This window comes from Salvelinus alpinus, chromosome 1 (assembly GCF_045679555.1).
Source record: "Salvelinus alpinus chromosome 1, SLU_Salpinus.1, whole genome shotgun sequence".
NCBI lineage: Eukaryota > Metazoa > Chordata > Actinopteri > Salmoniformes > Salmonidae > Salvelinus > Salvelinus alpinus.
In genome coordinates this window covers 103,995,761-104,005,760 of record NC_092086.1, presented here as the reverse complement: position 1 = coordinate 104,005,760, position 10,000 = coordinate 103,995,761, and the positions used below count along the sequence as shown (strand labels likewise).

Here is a 10,000-nt window from a genome sequence, read left to right as displayed (position 1 = left end):
CTGCTACAGGGACTGGTCTGTACTGGTCAACTTACATCACCTCAGCCTTCTGCTGCTACAGGGACTGGTCTGTACTGGTCAACTTACATCACCTCAGCCTTCTGCTGCTACAGGGACTGGTCTGTACTGGTAACCTTACATCACCTCAGCCTTCTGCTGCTACAGGGACTGGTCTGTACTGGTAAACTTACATCACCTCAGCCTTCTGCTGCTACAGGGACTGGTCTGTACTGGTAAACTTACATCACCTCAGCCTTCTGCTGCTACAGGGACTGGTCTGTACTGGTAACCTTACATCACTCCAGCCTTCTGCTACTACAGGGACTGGTCTGTACTGGTAAACTTACATCACCATCAGCTGCTACAGGGCTCTCCAGCATGTGTCTGATGCTAAACCAACACTAACTGCTAGCCGTTCACTAAAGCCTTTTGTTGTATGCCCAGGGCATGCTGCACGCTGCTTACAGAGTTCACTGACGTTCAGTGACTGTGTTTGTATTATAGGCACTCTACAACATCTCATTATTGTATGCGAAAGCGCAATGTAATTGAAGAATCCATAGACTCTAACCACTTCCGGGAAAATTGGAAAACACTAAACAAACAACAACACAAAGAATTATCTATCCAAAATGGAGATGTATGGGTAAACCACTTCGCCAATCTTTTTGGCTCTATAACAATGAACAAACAGCAAAAACATATACATGATCAAATACAAATCTTAGAATCAACTACTAAAGACTACCAGAACCCACTAGATTCTCCAATTACCTTGAATGAGCTACAGGGCAAAATAAAAACCCTCCAACCCAAAAAGGCCTGTGGTGTTGATGGTATCCTCAATGGAATGATCAAATATACAGACAACAAATTCCAATTGGCTATACTAAAACTCTTTAACATCATCCTTAGCTCTGGCATCTTCCCCAGTATTTGGAACCAAGGACTGATCACCCTAATCCACAAAAGTGGAGACAAATTTGACCCCAATAGCTACCGTGGGATATGCGTCAACAGCAACCTTGGGAAAATCCTCTGCATTATCATTAACAGCAGACTCGTACATTTCCTCAGTGAAAACAATGTACTGAGCAAATGTCAAATTGGCTTTTTACCAAATTACCGTACAACAGACCACGTGTTCACCCTGTACACCCTAATTGACAAACAAACAAACCAAGACAAAGGCAAAGTCTTTGATTTCAAAAAAGCTTTAGACTCAATTTGGCATGAGGGTCTGCTATACAAATTGATGGAAAGCGGTGTTGGGGGAAAAACATACAGCCTTATAAAATCCATGTACACAAACAACAAGTGCGCGGTAAAAATAGGAAAAAAACACACACATTTCTTCCCACAGGGCCGTGGGGTGAGACAGGGATACAGCTTAAGCCCCACCCTCTTCAACATATATATCAACAAATTGGCGAGGGCACTAGAAAAGTCTGCAGCACCCGGCCTCACCCTACTACAAACTGAAGTCAAATGTCTACTGTTCGCTGACGATCTGGTGCTTCTGTCACCAACCAAGGAGGGCATACAGCAGCACCTAGATATTCTGCACATATTCTGCCAGACCTGGGCCCTGACAGTAAATCTCAGTAAGACCAAAATAATGGTGTTCCAAAAAAGGTCCAGTCGCCAGGACCACAAATACAAATTCCATCTAGACACTATTGCCCTAGAGCACACAAAAAACTATACATACCTTGGCCTAAACATCAGTGCCACAGGTAACTTTCACAAAGCTGTGAACGATCTGAGAGACAAGGCAAGAAGGGCATTCTATGCCATCAAAAGGAACATAAAATTCAACATACCAATTAGGATCTGGCTAAAAATACTTGAATCAGTTATAGAGCCCATTGCCCTTTATGGTTGGGAGGTCTGGGGTCCGCTCACCAAACAATAATTCACAAAATGGGACAAACACCAAATTGAGACTCTGCATGCAGAATTCTGCAAAAATATCCTCTGTGTACAACGTAGAACACCAAATAATGCATGCAGAGCAGAATTAGGCCGATACCAGCCATTTATCAAAATCCAGAAAAGAGCTGTTAAATTCTACATCCACCTAAAAGGAAGCGATTCCCAAACCTTCCATAACAAAGCCATCACTTACCGAGAGATGGACCTGGAGAAGAGTCCCCTAAGCAAGCTCGTCCTGGGGCTCTGTTCACAAACACAAACACAACCCACAGAGCCCCAGGACAGCAACACAATTAGACCGAACCAAATCATGAGAAAACAAAAAGATAATTACTTGACACATTGGAAAGAATTAACAAAACAACTGAGCAAACTAGAATGCTATTTGGCCCTAAACAGAGAGTACACAGTGGCAGAATACCTGACCACTGTGACTGACCCAAACTGAAGGAAAGCTTTGACTATGTATAGACTCAGTGAGCATAGCCTTGCTATTGAGAAAGGCCACCGTAGGCAGACCTGGCTCTCAAGAAAAGACAGGCTATGTGCACACTGCCCACAAAATGAGGTGGAAACTGAGCTGCACTTCCTAACCTCCTGCCCAATGTATGACCATATTAGAGACACATATTTCCCTCAGATTACACAGATCCACAAAGAATTAAAAAACAAACCCGATTTTGATAAACTCCCATATCTACTGGGTGAAATACCACAGTGTGCCATCACTGCAGCAAGATTTGTGACCTGTTGCCACAAGAAAAGGTCAACCAGTGAAGAACAAACACCATTGTAAATACAACCCATATTTATGCTTATTTATTTTCCCTTTGGTACTTTAACCATTTGTACATCGTTACAACACTGTATATATACATAATATGACATTTGTAATGTCTTTATTCTTTTGGAACTTCTGTGAGTGTAATGTTTACTGTTCATTTTTATTGTTTGTTTCACTTTTGTTCATTTTCTACCTCACTTGCTTTGGCAATGTTAACATATGTTTCCCATGCCAATATAGATAGATAGATAGCTAGATAGATAGATAGATAGATAGATAGATAGATAGATAGATAGATAGATAGATAGATAGATAGATAGATAGATAGATAGATAGATAGATAGATAGATAGATAGATAGATAGATAGATTGATAGATAGATAGATAGATAGATAGATAGATAGATAGATAGATAGATAGATAGATAGATAGATAGATAGATAGATAGATAGATAGATAGATAGATAGATAGATAGATAGATAGATAGATAGATAGATAGATAGATAGAGACAGACAGACAGACAGACAGACAGACAGACAGACAGACAGACAGACAGACAGACAGACAGACAGACAGACAGACAGACAGACAGACAGACAGACAGACAGACAGACAGACAGACAGACAGACAGACAGACAGACAGACAGACAGACAGACTGACTGACTGACTGACTGACTGACTGACTGACTGACTGACTGACTGAGTATAATGGGACATCAAGTTGTGTGTAGGCGATGAGATGAGCTGTGCTGCGCGTCAGGATGCTAACATGCATCTATAAATAGTTAATGATGGACCCAGGAAGCTTTCATTAACCACTGTGTCTGCTAGAAAATTCCCCCATTCCCCGATGGAATCCACCTAAAGAAAGAGCACAGCGATTTTAAGACTGTTTACGTTAGCAACGCGCAGCTTTACTGTGTGGCCATTACATTTATGACTAAAGATAGCCCTGGAAAAATATCAGGTTAAAAAAGGGTTTTATGAGACGAGTGATTTTGATGAGGGTTGCCCTAGGCCATGCAATTTATCATAGAACTACACTATCTATACTAAAGTATGTGGAAACCCCTTCAAATAAGTGGATTCAGCTTTTTCAGCCACGCTCGATGCTGACAGGTGTATAAAATCGAGCACACAGCCATGCAATCTCCCTAAACAAACATTGGCAGTAAAATGGCTCAGCGACTTTCAACGTGGCACTGTCATAGGATGCCACCTTTCCAACAAGTCAGTTTGTCAAATGTCTGCCCTGCTAGAGCCGCCCCGGTCAACTCTAGGTGCTGTCTCAGCCGCGAAGTGGTAGGGCACACAAGGGCCTCTGGAAGTGACGTCAGCAAAATAACTGTACATCTGAAGCTTCATGAAATGGGTTTCCATGGCCGAGCAGCCGCACACAAGCCTAAGATCATCATGCGCCATGCCAAGCGTGGGCTGGAGTGGTGTAAAGCTCGCCACCATTGGACTCTGGAGCAGGGGAAAAGTGTTCTCTGAGGTGATGAATCACGCTTCACAAATCTGGAAGTCCGACGGACGTATCTTGGTTTGGCGGATGCCAGGAGAACGTTACATAGTGGCAACTGTAAAGTTTGGTGGAGGAGGAATAATGGTCTGGGGCTGTTTTTCATGGTTCGGGCTAGGCCCCATAGTTCTAGTGAAGGGAAATCTTAACGCTACAGCATACAATGACATTCTACAGGATTCTGTGATTCCAACTTGTGGCAACAGTTTGGGGAAGGCCCTTTCCTGTTTTAGCATGACAATGCCCCCCGTACAGAAAGCGAGGTCCATACAGATGGTTTGTCGAAATCGGTTTGGAAGAACTTGACTGGCCTGCACAGAGCCCTGAACTCAAGTCCATCGAACACCTTTGGGATGAATTGTAATGCCGACTGCGAGCCAGGCCTAATCGCCCACCATCAGTGCCCGACCTCACTAATGCTCTTATGGCTGAATGGAACCAAGTCTCCACAGCAATGTTCTAACATCTAGTGGAAAGCCTTCCCAGAAGAGTGGAGGCTGTTATAGCAGGAAAGGGGGGACCAACTCCATATTAATGCCCATGATTTTGGAATGAGATGTCTGACAAGCAGGTGTCCACATACTATTGGTCATGTAGTGTATGTCTCCTTTCCGTCCTTTTCAAGAAGTTCCAAAAGAATAAAGACATTACAGATGCCATATTATGTATATATACAGTTTTGTAACGATGTACAAATGGTTAAAGTACCAAAGGGAAAATAAATAAGCATAAATATGGGTTGTATTTACAATGGTGTTTGTTCTTCACTGGTTGACCTTTTCTTGTGGCAACAGGTCACAAATCTTGCTGCTGTGATGGCACTGTGGTATTTCACCCAGTAGATATGGGAGTTTATCAAAATCGGGTTTGCTTTCGAATTCTTTGTGGATCTGTGTAATCTGTGGGAAATATGTGTCTTGAATATGGTCATACATTGGGCAGGAGGTTAGGAAGTGCAGCTCAGTTTCCACCTCATTTTGTGGGCAGTGTGCACATAGCCTGTCTTTTCTTGAGAGCCATGTCTGCCTGCGGCGGCCTTTCTCAATAGCAAGGCTATGCTCACTGAGTCTGTACATAGTCAAAGCTTTCCTTAATTTTAGGTTAGTCACAGTGGTCAGGTATTCTGCCACTGTGTACTCTCTGTTTAGGGCCAAATAGCATTCTAGTTTGCTCAGTTTTTTTGTTATTCTTTCCAATGTATCAAGTAATTATCTTTTTGTTTTCTCATGATTTGCTTGGGTCTAATTGTGTTGCTGTCCTGGGGCTCGGTGGGGTGTGTTTGTGTTTGTGAACAGAGCCCCAGGACCAGCTTGCTTAGGGGACTCTTCTCCAGCTTCATCTCTCTGTAGGTGATGGATTTGTTATGGAAGGTTTGGGAATCGCTTCCTTTTAGGTGGTTGTAGAATTTGACGGCTCTTTTCTGGATTTTGATCATTAGCGGGTATCGGCCTAATTCTGCTCTGCATGCATTATTTGGTGTTCTACGTTGTAGACGGAGGATATTTTTGCAGAATTCTGCATGCAGAGTCTCAATTTGGTGTTTGTCCCATTTTGTGAATTCTTGTTTGGTAAGCGGACCCCAGACCTCCCAACCATAAAGGGCAATGGGTTCTATAACTGATTCAAGTATTTTTACCTATCTCTCTCTCTCTCTCTCCTTCCTTCTCTCCTTCCTTCTCTCCTTCCTTCCTTCCTTCCTTCCTTCCTTCCTTCCTTCCTTCCTTCCTCCCTCCCTCCCTCCCTCCCTCCCTCCCCCTCTCTCTCTCTCTCTCTCTCTCTCTCTCTCTCTCTCTCTCTCTCTCTCTCTCTCTCTCTCTCTCTCTCTCTCTCTCTCTCTCTCTCTCTCTCTCTCTCTCTCTCTCTCTCTCTCTCTCTCTCTCTCTCTCTCTGTCTGTCTCTCATACAATAATGAGATGTTGTAGAGGGCCTATAATACAAACACAGTCACTGAACGTCAGTGAACTCTGTAAGCAGTGTGCAGCATGCCCTGGGCATACAACAAAAGGCTTTAGTGAACGGCTAGCAGTTAGTGTTGGTTTAGCATCATACACACGCTGGAGAGCCCTGTAGCAGCAGAAGGCTGAGGTGATGTAAGTTTACCAGTACAGACCAGTCCCTGTAGCAGCAGAAGGCTGAGGTGATGTAAGTTTACCAGTACAGACCAGTCCCTGTAGCAGCAGAAGGCTGAGGTGATGTAAGTTTACCAGTACAGACCAGTTCTTCGATAAATACGGACACAACAGACGGCTGGAGTCAGCACTCCATAAAACCCCTTCAGTAGCCTTCTGGCATCACAATGGCAGCATAACTTCTAAGGCTCCCAACTACGGTCAGTAACATTAGAGAAGTTTGGCATGTTAAGCCTTACCTACTATCTACATTTTAGTCATTTAGCAGACACTCTTATCCAAAGCAGCTCACTGGTCACCATAGCAACTCCCACCCATAGCACGCGCTCCAGCAGGTATATTTCACTGGTCATCCCCAAAGCCAACACCTCTTTGGCCGCCTTTCCTTCCAGTTCTCTGCTGCCAATGACTGGAACGAATTACAAAAATCCCTGAAGTTGGAGACTTATATCTCCCTCACTAACTTTAAGCATCAGCTCTCAGAGCAGCTAACCGATCGCTGCAGCTGTACACAGCCCATCTGTAAATAGCCCATCCAACCAACTACCTACCTCATCCCATATTTGTTTTTGTTTTCTGCTCTTTTGCACACCAGTATATCTACTTCATCCTCATCTGCACATATATCACTCCAGTGTAAATTGCTAAATTGTAATTACTTCGCCACTATGGCCTATTTATTGCCTTACCTCCTTAATTCATTTGCACACACTGCATACAGATTTTTCTATTGTGTTATTGACCGTACGTTTGTTTATCCCATGTGTAACTCAGTGTTGTTTTTGTCGCACTGCTTTGCTTTATCTTATAAAAATAAATAAATAAAAAGCAGCTTACAGGAGAAATGTGCATTAAGTGCCTTGCTAAAGGGCACATTGGCAGATTTTTCATGTATTCTGATCGGGGATTTGAACCAGCAACCGTTTGGCAACTGGCCCAAAGCTCTTAAGCACTAGGTTACCTGCCACCCCTATCTTTATGGTCACTCCTATGGATGGCTCACAAAGTGGTAACTTTACAACAACAGGACTCTGAAAAGGAGCTGGAGAACGTTACTTGACAGACAAACATTGTCATGACTTCCGCCGAAGTTGGTCCCTCTCCTTGTTCGGGCGGCGTTTGGCGCTCAACGTCACCGGTTTTCTAGCCGCCACCGATCCACGTTTCATTTTCCATTTGTTTTGTCTTCATTGTACACACCTGGTTTCCATTCCCATAATTATTTGTTCCTTATTTAACCCTCTGTTTCCCCCATGGTTTTGTGCGTGTTTGTTCATTGTAAGTTGGTCTCATTTTGTGAGCTTGATTATTTTCCTTCTTGGAATAGTTATTGTTATGAGTAAAGTTACATTTATTACTCATCTCCTGCGCCTGACTCCGCCTTACTTGCTACACCTAGACGCCTTACAAACAGCTAAAGTAAACTAGCACTAGTCTAACATTAGTAGAAAACCTGGTTTGTACACAACCAGGCAGGGAGAGACAAAAGCAGGGCTTTAACCCATGCCATTTAACCCACAAAACGACAACCCCCCTGCAGTCAAAACAAGTAAGGAATACACACGTTAGTTGCTAGGTTATGTGGTCAAAACAGCTCAGGCAACAATTTAGCCAATAGCAGGTAATGAAATAGATTTTGCTGCAACAAGGTTACCATGCATTAATTGTAGTATGACTGGTATGACTGAGAGGATAGTTTCCCGTTGTCAGTAGCTGTAAGAGGTACAGTACAGTAGGTACTACATACAGACTGAAGCCAGTAATAGATATGAGTAATGACTTGGCTGTGTGTTTCAAAGTTACAGTAGTGTTCTGTCTGTGTAATGCCAACGCAGCACAGAGACGGAAGAACAGAGTCGGAAGGACAGAGACGGAAGGACAGAGACGGAAGCCCAGAGACGGAAGGACAGAGTCGGAAGGACAGAGACGGAAGGACAGAGACGGAAGGACAGAGTCGGAAGGACAGAGACGGAAGGACAGAGTCGGAAGGACAGAGACGGAAGGACAGAGACGGAAGGACAGAGACGGAAGGACAGAGTCGGAATGACAGAGACGGAAGGACAGAGACGGAAGGACAGAGACGGAAGGACAGAGACGGAAGAACAGAGTCGGAAGGACAGAGACGGAAGCAGAGTCGGAAGGACAGAGACGTAAGGACAGAGACGGAAGGACAGAGACGGAAGGACAGAGTCGGAAGGACAGAGACGGGAGGACAGAGATGGAAAGACAGAGACGGAAGGACAGAGACGGAAGAACAGAGACGGAAAGACAGAGACGGAAGGACAGAGACGGAAGGACAGAGTCGGAAGGACAGAGTCGGAAGAACAGAGTCGGAAGGACAGAGTCGGAAGGACAGAGTCGGAAGGACAGAGTCGGAAGGACAGAGACGGAAGGACAGAGACGGAAAGACAGAGACGGAAGGACAGAGTCGGAAGGACAGAGTCGGAAGGACAGAGACGGAAGGACAGAGTCGGAAGGACAGAGACGGAAGGACAGAGTCGGAAGGACAGAGTCGGAAGGACAGAGACGGAAGGACAGAGACGGAAGGACAGAGTCGGAAGGACATAGTCGGAAGGACAGATACGGAAGGACAGAGACGGAAGGACAGAGACGGAAGGACAGAGACGGAAGGACAGAGTCGGAAGGACAGAGACGGAAAAACAGAGTCGGAAGGACAGAGACGGAAGGACAGAGACGGAAGGACAGAGTCGGAAGGACAGAGACGGAAGGACAGAGACGGAAGGACAGAGACGGAAGGACAGAGACGGAAGGACAGAGACGTAAGGACAGAGTCGGAAGGACAGAGTCGGAAACACAGAGACGGAAGGACAGAGTCGGAAGGACAGAGACGGAAGGACAGAGACGGAAGGACAGAGACGGAAGGACAGAGACGTAAGGACAGAGACGGAAGGACAGAGTCGGAAGAACAGAGTCGGAGGACAGAGACGGAAGGACAGAGACGGAAGAACAGAGTCGGAAGGACAGAGACGGAAGAACAGAGACGGAAGGACAGAGTCGGAAGGACAGAGACGGAAGGACAGAGTCGGAAGGACAGAGTCGGAAGGACAGAGACGGAAGGACAGAGTCGGAAGGACAGAGACGGAAGGACAGAGACGGAAGGACAGAGACGGAAGGACAGAGTCGGAAGGACAGAGTCGGAAGGACAGAGACGGAAGGACAGAGTCGTAAGGACAGAGACGGAAGGACAGAGACGGAAGGACAGAGTCGGAAGGACAGAGACGGAAGGACAGAGTCGGAAGGAGAGAGACGGAAGGACAGAGACGGAAGGACATAGTCGGAAGGACAGAGACGGAAGGACAGAGTCGGAAGGACAGAGTCGGAAGGACAGAGACGGAAGGACAGAGACGGAAGGACAGAGACGGAAACACAGAGACGGAAGGACAGAGTCGGAAGGACAGAGACGGAAAAACAGAGTCGGAAGGACAGAGACGGAAAGACAGAGACGGAAGGACAGAGACGGAAGGACAGAGTCGGAAGGACAGAGTCGGAAGGACAGAGTCGGAAGGACAGAGACGGAAGGACAGAGTCGGAAGGACAGAGACGGAAGGACAGAGACGGAAGGACAGAGTCGGAAGGACAGAGACGGAAGGACAGAGTCGGAAGGA

General features: G+C 45.5%; 1 protein-coding gene across 3 annotated transcripts in view; it reads right to left on the bottom strand.

The window, feature by feature from the left end:
• Positions 1-10,000, bottom strand: part of adamts6 (ADAM metallopeptidase with thrombospondin type 1 motif, 6) — a 136,017-nt gene that overhangs the window by 105,738 nt on the left and 20,279 nt on the right. The window lies entirely within an intron of this gene.